We start from the raw sequence: 10640 nt of genomic DNA on the forward strand, positions 1-10640 counted from the left end.
AGGGCTGCTAGATCCACAATTACAGGGTATAATTACTTGATTGCAAGCACTGACCTAAGAGGCAGAAAATGCAAGATGCAAATCTAGAATGAATGCTTCGTAAACTTGCTCTCAGTGAGTAGCATATATTGGTGTGTGTGTTTTCAAATCATGGGTATATATCATAAGCGTAGGGATGAGAAGCTGTGCAAAAATTGAATGCAAAGGCCACACATATGTGAAACTTCTGTAAGAGGCAGCCATGGGTATATATAGCCAATATTTTTCTGATTTGGAGAGAGTGGTTGGAAGGGGAAATACCATAAGTCACAACTATCCATTGTCTTTTGATACAAAGAACACTTCAGCAATGAAATATTCCGCTCTCCTACACTGGGTGTCTGTGTTTTCATGCTGACTCTAAGAAAGCAACTGTAGGAAGACTTGGAACTAGCCTTTGATAGCCGTCTTTCCTCTAGGGGACAGCATTACAGCCTGCTGTAACAGTAAAGTGAAATTTATTGGGATGTTTCAGATAAGCGGCGAACAAACGCAGGAGCACATTCAATAGCAATGCGATTTCCAAATCATCTGGGAAGTTTAATCCCCATTTACGAGAACAGCAATTTCTTCCTTTTCTTTAAGGCCATTGCACCCAGATAGCACATTCTTGAGCTTCTGGACATTGACCAGAAGAGATGAGGACTCTGTCCTCGTCAGCGTTATATAAAGGTGTACATATCTTACTCTCCCGTGTTTTTTTTTATAGATAGACAGAAATATATAAATATCTGAGAATAGAGATAGAATATTGGATTTGGAAGTTGTGAGAGATCTAGGCTGGAATCTCTGCTCAGCTGTGGAACTCATCCGGATGGTGGTAAACAAATCTGCACTTCACGGCAGAGGCGGGCTGACCAATCTTGTAGGGTAATGCATAAGAACATAGAAAGCTAGTATATACTGAGTCAGGCCACTGGCCAATTTACCTCTGGATTGTCTACACTGGCTAGCAGTGTTTTTCCAGGGTTTCCAACAAAGAATATTAATGCACTGTTGAATCTGACCAAGGCTGACATTCTTGGGAAGAATCCTAACAACTAGCAGCTGCTAAGTCCACAACTGGCTAGTGACCTACTGAATGGCCATCGCCTAATTTCTTCTGGCCCCTGTTTTATGGATGTCATGTGGCGGCCAAAACTGGAATCCCGGTGGAATTTCCTCCATCCTTCTGCAGCGGTAATATATGCAAGCTCTTACCATATATGTGCACATTTTCACTACATAGTTACTATTCCAGCTGGTAGAGAAAGAGATGCAGGTTGACATGGAAAGTACTTGATGACGGTGGGTCACACGCAGTGGCGGAGCATCATGCTCCTGCACCAGGGGTGGAGAGCAGGCGGGGGTGGGGCTGGTGCACGTCCCGGGGTGGGGTGAGCCGCCCACAGGGGTGGGGCGCGTGTTCTGGGGGTGGGGGCGTGCTGCCTGAGGGGAGGGGTGCCCAGCGCTGGCAGGGTGCCCAGCGCCCGTGGGGGGGGCAGCCGTGATGGAACCCCACCGGAATCGTGCTGCTGGGGGCGCAGTATGCTCCCACCGCCCCCTCTTCCTCCGCCATTGGTCACACTGCCAAGATGTTGTTTCAGACAACATCAGTTTTGCATTCTTAGTTCCAGCTCCTCACAGATTGTCTCTCAGCGCATACATCACCAGATTGTTCTCAGAAATCTTGTATTCTCCTCAGATTTTCTAGAGGGATGGAGGGAGGGAGGGAGGATGGCCGGAAGGGCCATTCCAGATAACCATCACCGTTACAAAACTCTATAGTGTCTTTCCAGTGCCATTCCTCATGTTTTAGTTCACAATTTTGGAGAGATGCCATGCATCCACGTTCAAAACACATGAAACATTAACAGAGCAAAATGTGCTATGAGCGATAGAACCATGCCAATGTCTTTAGAGCGACTCATGAAAAGGAACTGTTCCCAGTAGGAAGGAAGTCCGAGGGAAAGTTGGGCAATTATAGAACTAAGCAATTCAGGGTGGATGAAAAGGTCCTCTTAGGTCATTTTGCCTGTTGCAGAATTTTCTCCTCTTGATTTGTCCTTAATTGGTCAAGTTGAAATATTCTATGCAAAGGTGATTCAATAGCCTCTCAGAGAATATTCCTGGTGAATAAAGGGGTGGTCAATTAAAGTTCATGATGATACGATCCCAGAGGTTCCTGCCCCCTCCCCATGTTTGGCTTTGCCCCAAAACCCACTGCAGGAGGTCCTTCTGGGTATTTAATCTGGGCTGTCATTTGCAAGGGCGAAGCATCACTGCAGACATGTTTCCTGTAACACAACTCTTAGTGAAAGAGAAAGAAAGAAAGAAAGAAAGACTTTTATTATTTGCCAGCTTGCACAATGCTACAGCTTAATAACTCAGCTTCCAACTGCTGAATTAGTTAATTTGTTGGTTTCAATTTTTCCTTCAAAGATAGAACAAATCTTCCTGTTTCTACATTGCAGCTGATTGCTTCAATTGTTTTCGGCAACAAATATATTCCAGAGCGATGCTGTGCATGTGCACTCCATTGTATTTTGTTTTCAGATGTACAGTACATCAGGAAAAGTTCAAGGTATAGGCATATGTTTTGCTCAGCAAGAGGAATGGTGGGTGGATGTGCAGTGATACATGGAAAAAAATATTCATTCCGATATAGAGTGCCACTGTGTTAGCAATGAATCACATTGTAGTTTCCAGAATCACATTGTAGTTATTTATAATTGAATTGCAGGCTATTCTGTGATTAGTCCAATTGGTATTTAGTAAAACTGAACTGGGTAGATCTGTAGTGACTGAGAGAACATGAAGGAAAACACCCTATAATTCACTTATAAATACAGCTGAGAAATCGTGTGATTATGTGCTGAAGCAATTTTCCCAATTTAAGGAATGCATTTTTGGAGAAATTATACCTTGTTTTTTTTAATCAGTGGCTCTCATTTTTCCCTCGCACTCTCCTCCTGCCCTGAGGTTGGTCTGTCTGTCTCACAAATACATGCAGGGAGACAGGGTGCCTACAAACTGTAATTTTGTTGCAGGGCAGAACAGAACTTTAGGTTTCCACATTTAAAGTGGAGTCAACTGCTCTGTTGCCCTAGCACACAAATCCCCTGGGGGGGGGGGAGAGAGACCAGGCTTCTTCTTCTTCTTCTTCTTCTTCTTCTTCTTCTTCTTCTTCTTCTTCTTCTTCTTCTTCTTCTTCTTCTTCTTCTTCTTCTTCATATAACATGCACAGAACGTACTGTATGGCCTAAGTCAGATATCACCAAAGGACCCTCATTTTAAGACCTTGATCAACAGAATGGGGGGAAACCAACTGAAGAGGAGTGCTGGGCCGGCATCAATTTATTCCCCCGGGGAAAGACCCAAGCGATTCCCATTGGCCGGTTGGGCCCACCCCTTGGGGAATCCCCAGATCCAGGCCTGCCTGCTATTGGCCAATCTGCAGGCAAGCCTGCAGTCTGACCCAGCTGGCCACTGGATCGCTCTCATGGGCCATGGCCAGGTTACAATGGCGCCTGAATGTTTAAGGTAAGTGGACTTAATACTTTCTATGGTATAAGAAGAAATGCATTGCTTAAAGAATTTTTTTGGGTTCCATTTCTACTTGGACATGGCTCAGCCACTTAGGGTACACTCACATGTGGGGTTTAGGAAGCCCTGTTTAGGGAAGCTTTTAATGTTTAATAGACTATTGTATTTTAATGTTTTGTTTGAAGCCTCCCAGAGTGGCTGGGGAAACCCAGACAGATGGGTGGGGTATAAATAAATTATTATTATTATTATTATTATTATTATTATTATTATTATTACTACTACTACTACTACTACAGTAACTTGCCTGGCTATAAAGCTAGCACTTCTGTCTCAATTTCAAGTGTTCCTTTTACTCTGCGTTGCCTGTTGTGTTATGGAACTGCGGCTTTTTCAGTGTTATATCAGCAGGTCATGCTAAGGTTCATTCACACCGGAGGTTGTGGTGTGACATTATTATTATTATTATTTTCCCTTGAAGCAATTAACACAGAAATGAGCACTTCTGCCAGATTCTGCTAGATTTCCAGAAGTGCCTTTTATGTCCCCAAATTGTGTCACAAGGGGTGATCCATGAAAGTGGCAGGATCATCATGGTGCAAAACTCCCAGGGTTTTCTGGATTAATGGGGCTGCAAACAGATTTCTTTTCCTGGAAGCAATTAACACGGAAATGAGCACTAAGCTTCTGCTATATTCTGCAAGATCTCCAGAAGGGGCTTTTATGTTGGGTGAAAGACCACACAAAACATGGGAAACATCGGGAAGGAAAGGGGAACAAAACACTGCCTAAATGCATTGTCAAAATAAGGAAAAAGGAAGAATGCATTGTCAAAAATAAGGTCAAAAGAGCCCCCCCCCCCGAGTTGCATCAGATATGTATGTATATGCTAATTTATATGTGTAGGCCATAGGTCATGAAATCCTAAAATTGCTGGATTAGAAGGGACCCTAGGGGTCATCTAGTTTAATCCCCTGCAAAATCACAGCTAAAGAATCCCTGACAGATGGTCATTCAACCCCTTTAGAAACCTCTAATGAAGAAGAGCCCACCACCTACCAAGGTAGTAGCTCCTACTGTTGAACAGCTCTTGCCATCAGATGAACATTTGGAAATAAAAATGGAAATACAAGCCATCTCATCATAATGGGGAAGACAATGACCTGTATGCCTGCTCCATTGATGGGCAACTCTGCTCTCCCCAACTTCAAATAAAAGAAGGCTTCAGATAGCGGACTTTCATTTACCTTAAGAGTATATGACACTTGAATTGATTTGTATGCTCATGAATAAAACTATGTATGTGATAGTGGTGGAGAATCAGGATCACACCTACCTACTGCCCTCACTGGCATGTAGGTTCTTTTCATGCGGACATGTGGAAGTCATGATCTGGGCCAGTCAGCCTGATTCTCATTCCCCTTGTTCATGATTCACTGAATGCATGAACAGGGCTATTATGTAAAAGGTTCCTGACATATTGCATGTATTACATAAAAGGTAAAGGTAAAGGACCCCTGGGCGGTTAAGTCCAGTCAAAGGCGACTGTGGGGTGCAGCGCTCATCACACATCAGGCCAAGGGAGCCAGCGTTTATCCACAGATAGCTTTCCGCACCATGTGGCCAGCATGACTAAACTGCTTGTGGTGCAACGGGACACCGTGACGGAAACCAGAACGCATGGAAATGTCATTTACCTTCCCGCCGCTGCGGTACCTATTTATCTACTTGTACTGGTATGCTTTCTAACTGCTAGGTTGGCAGAAGCTGGGACAGAGCGATAGGAGTTCACCCCATCATGCAGATTCAAACTGCCGACCTTCTAATTGGCAAGCCCAAGAGGCTCAGTGGTTTAGACCACAGCGCCACCCGCTCCCTTGTATGACATATGTATGTTTATAGCATAAGCTTTAGGGTACCTTCTAACACATTTTTCTTTGATATGCATTATCTTAATAAACCTCCTGCCTTTGGGCCAGTAAAATAAATAAAAAAGGCAGCTTCGTACAAAGGGATTGTTTTTAATAGTACTGAATTTTCCAAACAAAACAAAACAAAAAAACAAAAAAGGCCAAATGCTTTTAATTAATGTCAATACCCCAACCTCAAATGTCTGCGATTTTCTTCCATTCATTCTCAAGCCAAGAGGAAAACCTTTATTTCAGATGAAGTGAACTAAATCACCCAGAATTAAACTAGTGAGATGCATTTCCTAGGATGCAAGCAAGAGTCACAATGACAATGGAGCAAAGTCCCAATTTCGCTTCAACATCAAGCAAAAGGCAGCTTCTAGAGGTTTTACTTGTTCAAGCAATATCCTCGTTTGTGGATCAGAGATCTTACGATGTGATCAGCCCTGCTCAAAACAGAGAGCTATGTATTCATTAGCTCCTTCATTGTAGAGTCAACAGGGTTACCCTATATGAATAATTCCTTTCCAGCAGCAGAAACGTTTGCCAACTCCGTTGTGGATCAGCCTCAGTCTCAGTGCTATGCCATTGTTAGCCTTTATATTTCCATCTTCCACTTCACTCCCCCAGTTCTCCACCAGGTCTTTGCAAATGAGCTAAGGCTGGGCTGAACTCCTACTCCTTGTTTAGCAAAAATACCCTTCCTCCATGAAAATGAGAACCAGTTGTCTGCTGGGAGTGTATGTCTTTCTCTTTCTAGGAAGTGCAGTCAATGGAAAGCTGGGGGGGGGGGGGCTCATGCTGGTTCCCACTGACTACACTTCCTGGAATTAGTTGGAAGAGACACGTCATGGTGCACTTTTCCAATGATATTCCAGGAAGTGTAGCTCCAGGTATTTCAGGAAGTGTGGTGGTAGCCTTGCTGATAGCGGCAGAGGGCTCCAAAATAGAATAAGCAAGGGGGCGAGGAAATGAAAAATCACTGATCGCATCATAAGCTTAAGTAACGTAAGTAGGAATCTGCCCCCTCCCCGCCCCAAAAAAGAGGAACATTTTAACCCTTCCCCTAATGAATGGTCAGAAAGATATTTTCGAAATGTTCAGCACAGAACTAAACTGAACTGTCCAAAGAAGAAAAACTCTGCAGGATTGGTTGGTATTTAGGACAAAGGAGGAACAAATCCATCAACCTACATGAAATCCATCAACCTACATGAAACCAGATTAAAATGACATCTAGTACAAGCATTTAGCAGGATATTAATTTACCGGAAATGGAAGCACAGCGTTAAACACTGACAGTAGCACATGGAAATAATGAATCAATCTGTTGCATCTCTCTGTATCCAATTATGGACAATTAAAATAGAATCCAGGTTTTTTTTTCCCCCTCCAGTGGGAGAAGTGGCTGATCATCAGGAAGAAAGCTAATAACGAGCTTGAAATGTCAGGACCTGGTGCATTTTCATTGTAACAAGCTGTTTTATTTCATTAGTGTCCTGAAAACTCAGGACAGCCTTCTATTCAGCGGGAAAATAAAACACTACGGCCTGGAATATACACCTTATACTGGCTCTCCTTCCTCATTTCTGCACAAAGAGGAGTTCTATTACAATTTGCAGCTTGTTAGCTTACCCGGTCGAGATCATTGGTCTGATTACGGTCTTAATTCATAAGTGGAACCAGTGGCCCTCAAGGTGGACTCAAATTCCCATCAGCCACAGCCAATGCAACCAATGGTCAGGGATAATAGGAGCTGTTGTGGTTAGCGGCTGCACATCATGACCACACTGTGGGTTGTGACCATTTTTAAAGGACAGATTTGCCGGCGGGGGGAGGGGAGAGGAGGAGGGGGGGGGACACAAAAACTTTGCCATCACATAATCACAGCAAGGGAATCCACTGCAGTGGCCAGTAAAAACCTAATTTCCCCAAGACTTTCCCATATGACTTAGGACCAAACCAAACAGGTGCTCTGGGCATGTGTGTGAAATGCCAACCCAGTTGGCACAGGACATACTGTCCTGATCCTATTTCAATATGTACCGAAATATCAAATCCATAATGAGCTGGCATTAACCGAAGTGCATCAAGGATACTTTAAGAATCATTTGGTGCTGTGCCCATGATGGAGGCTTGCATCCACTCTCGCCCCATCCCACAACGGGGCGGTGGGGGGGGGAGCATTATCCCCTTAAACGCTCGTCTCATTTCACATGCTAAATGAACACCAAACCCAATTAGTGCTGCGGCTTAAGACAATCAGCCCACTTTCCAGAATCGCTGGGAAGTTAGAGAAGGCGGCGGGGGTGGAGGGAGGGCAGGAGATGCTTTTATCTATTTGGTAAATAATTTATTAAATGCACTGATGGATCCTCCTTGACAGCAACAGAGGCAGATAAGTGATAGTTCAGAATCAATTTGTTATGGTCCAGCATGTGCTCAGTGACCTAGTTGGTCACCGTTATATAGGCCAAACGTCAGTCAGATGCTCTGAAAACAAGTCGATTAAAAAAAAAAAAAGCACACACAGCAGGACTTGTTTTGTTTATCTTCTTGGCATTCCCATGTTGGAAAACTCATGTGCCACGCAGCCCATCCAAAGGGTGCGTGCATCCTCCTTTGCAGAGGCCAGTTCTCTATTTTGAAGGGTTGCTAGAGAACAGCCCTCTGTTTGGAGACATCCTCTATTTATGGAGATGTCCAGTCTAAAAAAAACCCAAGATGGGAGAGCAGCACAGGGGTGTTGACGTTGCCTGTCAGGAGTTTAAAAATTACACATGGCAAGGACAATGTGGATAGGTAATTCCCACCCCCCTTCCTGTCTCATAACACTAGAATTCATACAGGGCCAGTTCATCTTTACTGCCACTACACTACACTATTCCTGCCTTGCAGGGGGTTGGATTAGATCAATGTTGTTTCCAGCTGTTTTTGGACTACAACTCCCATCATTCTCAGCTAGCAAGACCAGTGGTCAGGGATTATGGGAACTGTAGTCCAAAACAGCTGAAGACCCAAGTCTGGGAAACACTAGACTAGATGACCCTTGGGGTCCCTTCCAACTCTACAATTCGATGATTCTATGCGCTGAATGGGCATGAATATCTTTTTGTCACAGCTGCTGCTCCTTGGCACAGCCTGGCATCAGCTACAGAGGACATAGCTGGAGTCCTGACCATGATGGGTGTTGGCATCTCACCTGTTTCTTTCTCCTCATCTCATTTGTATCTGAATAAAGGAGACTGAAAGCTTCCAATGACAGTGTTGAAAAACCACTGTTTCCTGTTACAGCCAAACTCAGGAAACTGGGGTTTGTTCTAACCATGGTTGAATCCTGGTTTGCTTGAAGCAACCACCGTTAAAATTAGTCATACCTATAAAGTGGGCCAGAGAAGGAGCTCAAGTAAAATGTAAAATGCATTTTTTTTGAAAAAGGGATTTCTTCTTACTATGGGTACCTGATTCCAATTAGTTGTCCTAGTGGAAAGCTGTGAAAGCAAAACACCCACTCATCCTCTAACGCGTTTCATTTTGAATTATTGCCCCTGGTTCACCTTTTGCCAAAATCAGAGCAGACAGTAATACTGTCTGAAACTAGGATTCTTTAAATAAAACTTCCCCAAGAGGTGTCAGCAATTTTTTTAAGCCAAGGCTCTAGTGCCAATGGAATAGATAGCCCCCCCACCCCCTGCTTTTTTGGCAAAGGATTAATACAAAGGATTCAAAAGTCCCCTCCCCCTTCAAAGCCTGCATGCCTTCAGCTTGTCTCACAAGAACAAGTGTTTTCAAGGTGTATTTATGTTCTGCCCTTATATCATTCAAAGGATTCCTGCCAGCACATCCCATTACAAAGACGAATGCCTTTCCTAAATGCAAATGAAGAAGACTTAGGACCTGGCTTAATTAAAACTCCTTTTTTAAAAAATAGTTAAAGGGAGAGATGATAGTAACCTTCCCAATTTTGCCTTCGCGGCTCAGGATATTGCTGTGTTTACCTTGGCCTGCAGGTCTAAAAGTAGAGGTGTTGACATCTAGCTCCAGGTACAATAGAACAATGCAGGATATTTAATTGGGCACACACAAACACAACGTGGCTTCCGCAAGCTGCTATTAAGATGGCGAAACGGCCTCACCTGTGCCTGGATAATGCTAGCAAGCGCTTCCACAAACAGCAGAGGCCATTCAGCATAGAGGAACAATATCAGCCGAGGTGTTCTTTCTCCCGTTGTCATTAATCTCTTGTGGTAGCTGGCAGTCTCCATGTGGGACTCAATTTGGGGAGAGATTTATTTTTCCAGTCAAGGCACAGGGTAGACTCAGACAAGTGGGAGCCAGGCTGTAGCATCCTAAAAGCCAACAAGATGTCCAGTCAGCTGGAGGAGGAGGAAAAAAAGCTTCCCCCTCTCCGTCTCCCTCTTTCTCTCTCAAGCAAGATTTAAAATTGCTGGCAGAGTTGCCAACTTTTCAACCAGCCACTGTAATTGTGCCTTTCAGTGTCACTCTCTCTCTCTCTCTCTCCTCCTCTCTCCTGATGCGCCATGTATTAGAGGGCAGTCCTCTGTTCAAAGGTGTCTTCTATTGACGGGCAGTTAGGTCCAAACACAATTTAAGGATAAAGAACCATGACAAGGGAGGAGCAACAGGGGCAGGCCCACCTTAAACATGGGTGCCTGGGGTGTGGGGCACCTGGGTGCTGGGCTCTCAGGGGCGCCAGGCAAGAATCCAGGGTCCAAGAGTTGGAGTCTGGGAAGAGCCCACTTATCGGTTGGAGCGCCGCAGCGGGCTCTTCTGCTTGTGGGCGGCTCTGCCCCATGAGTTCAGAGGCAAGCTAGCTAGCTAGGCGCTGAGGGCAGCAGGCTGGCTCCGCCTCCTGTGTGCCTGGGATTGGCGTAGGGCCATGGAGAGGCCCGCCCAGTACATGCTGCTTACATCACGAGGCACCCGGTTTCACTCAGTTTCGGACACCAAACGACCTCGGCTGGTTTGTTGCGCAGTGCTGGGCTCCTTATGTTTCCTTTTTTCTTTTCCTGAGCTGAGCTAAGTGTGGTGTCAGCTCCTTAAAAAAGGTCTACAACTCTGGCAACCTGGCGGGAGGGGGGCAGGCGGATCTTTGCACCCTGACACTAATATGCTTAAGAGGCCCTGAGCAGGGGCCTTGAAGTT

The sequence above is a fragment of the Lacerta agilis genome, chromosome 12 (genome assembly GCF_009819535.1).
Source record: "Lacerta agilis isolate rLacAgi1 chromosome 12, rLacAgi1.pri, whole genome shotgun sequence".
Lineage (NCBI taxonomy): Eukaryota > Metazoa > Chordata > Lepidosauria > Squamata > Lacertidae > Lacerta > Lacerta agilis.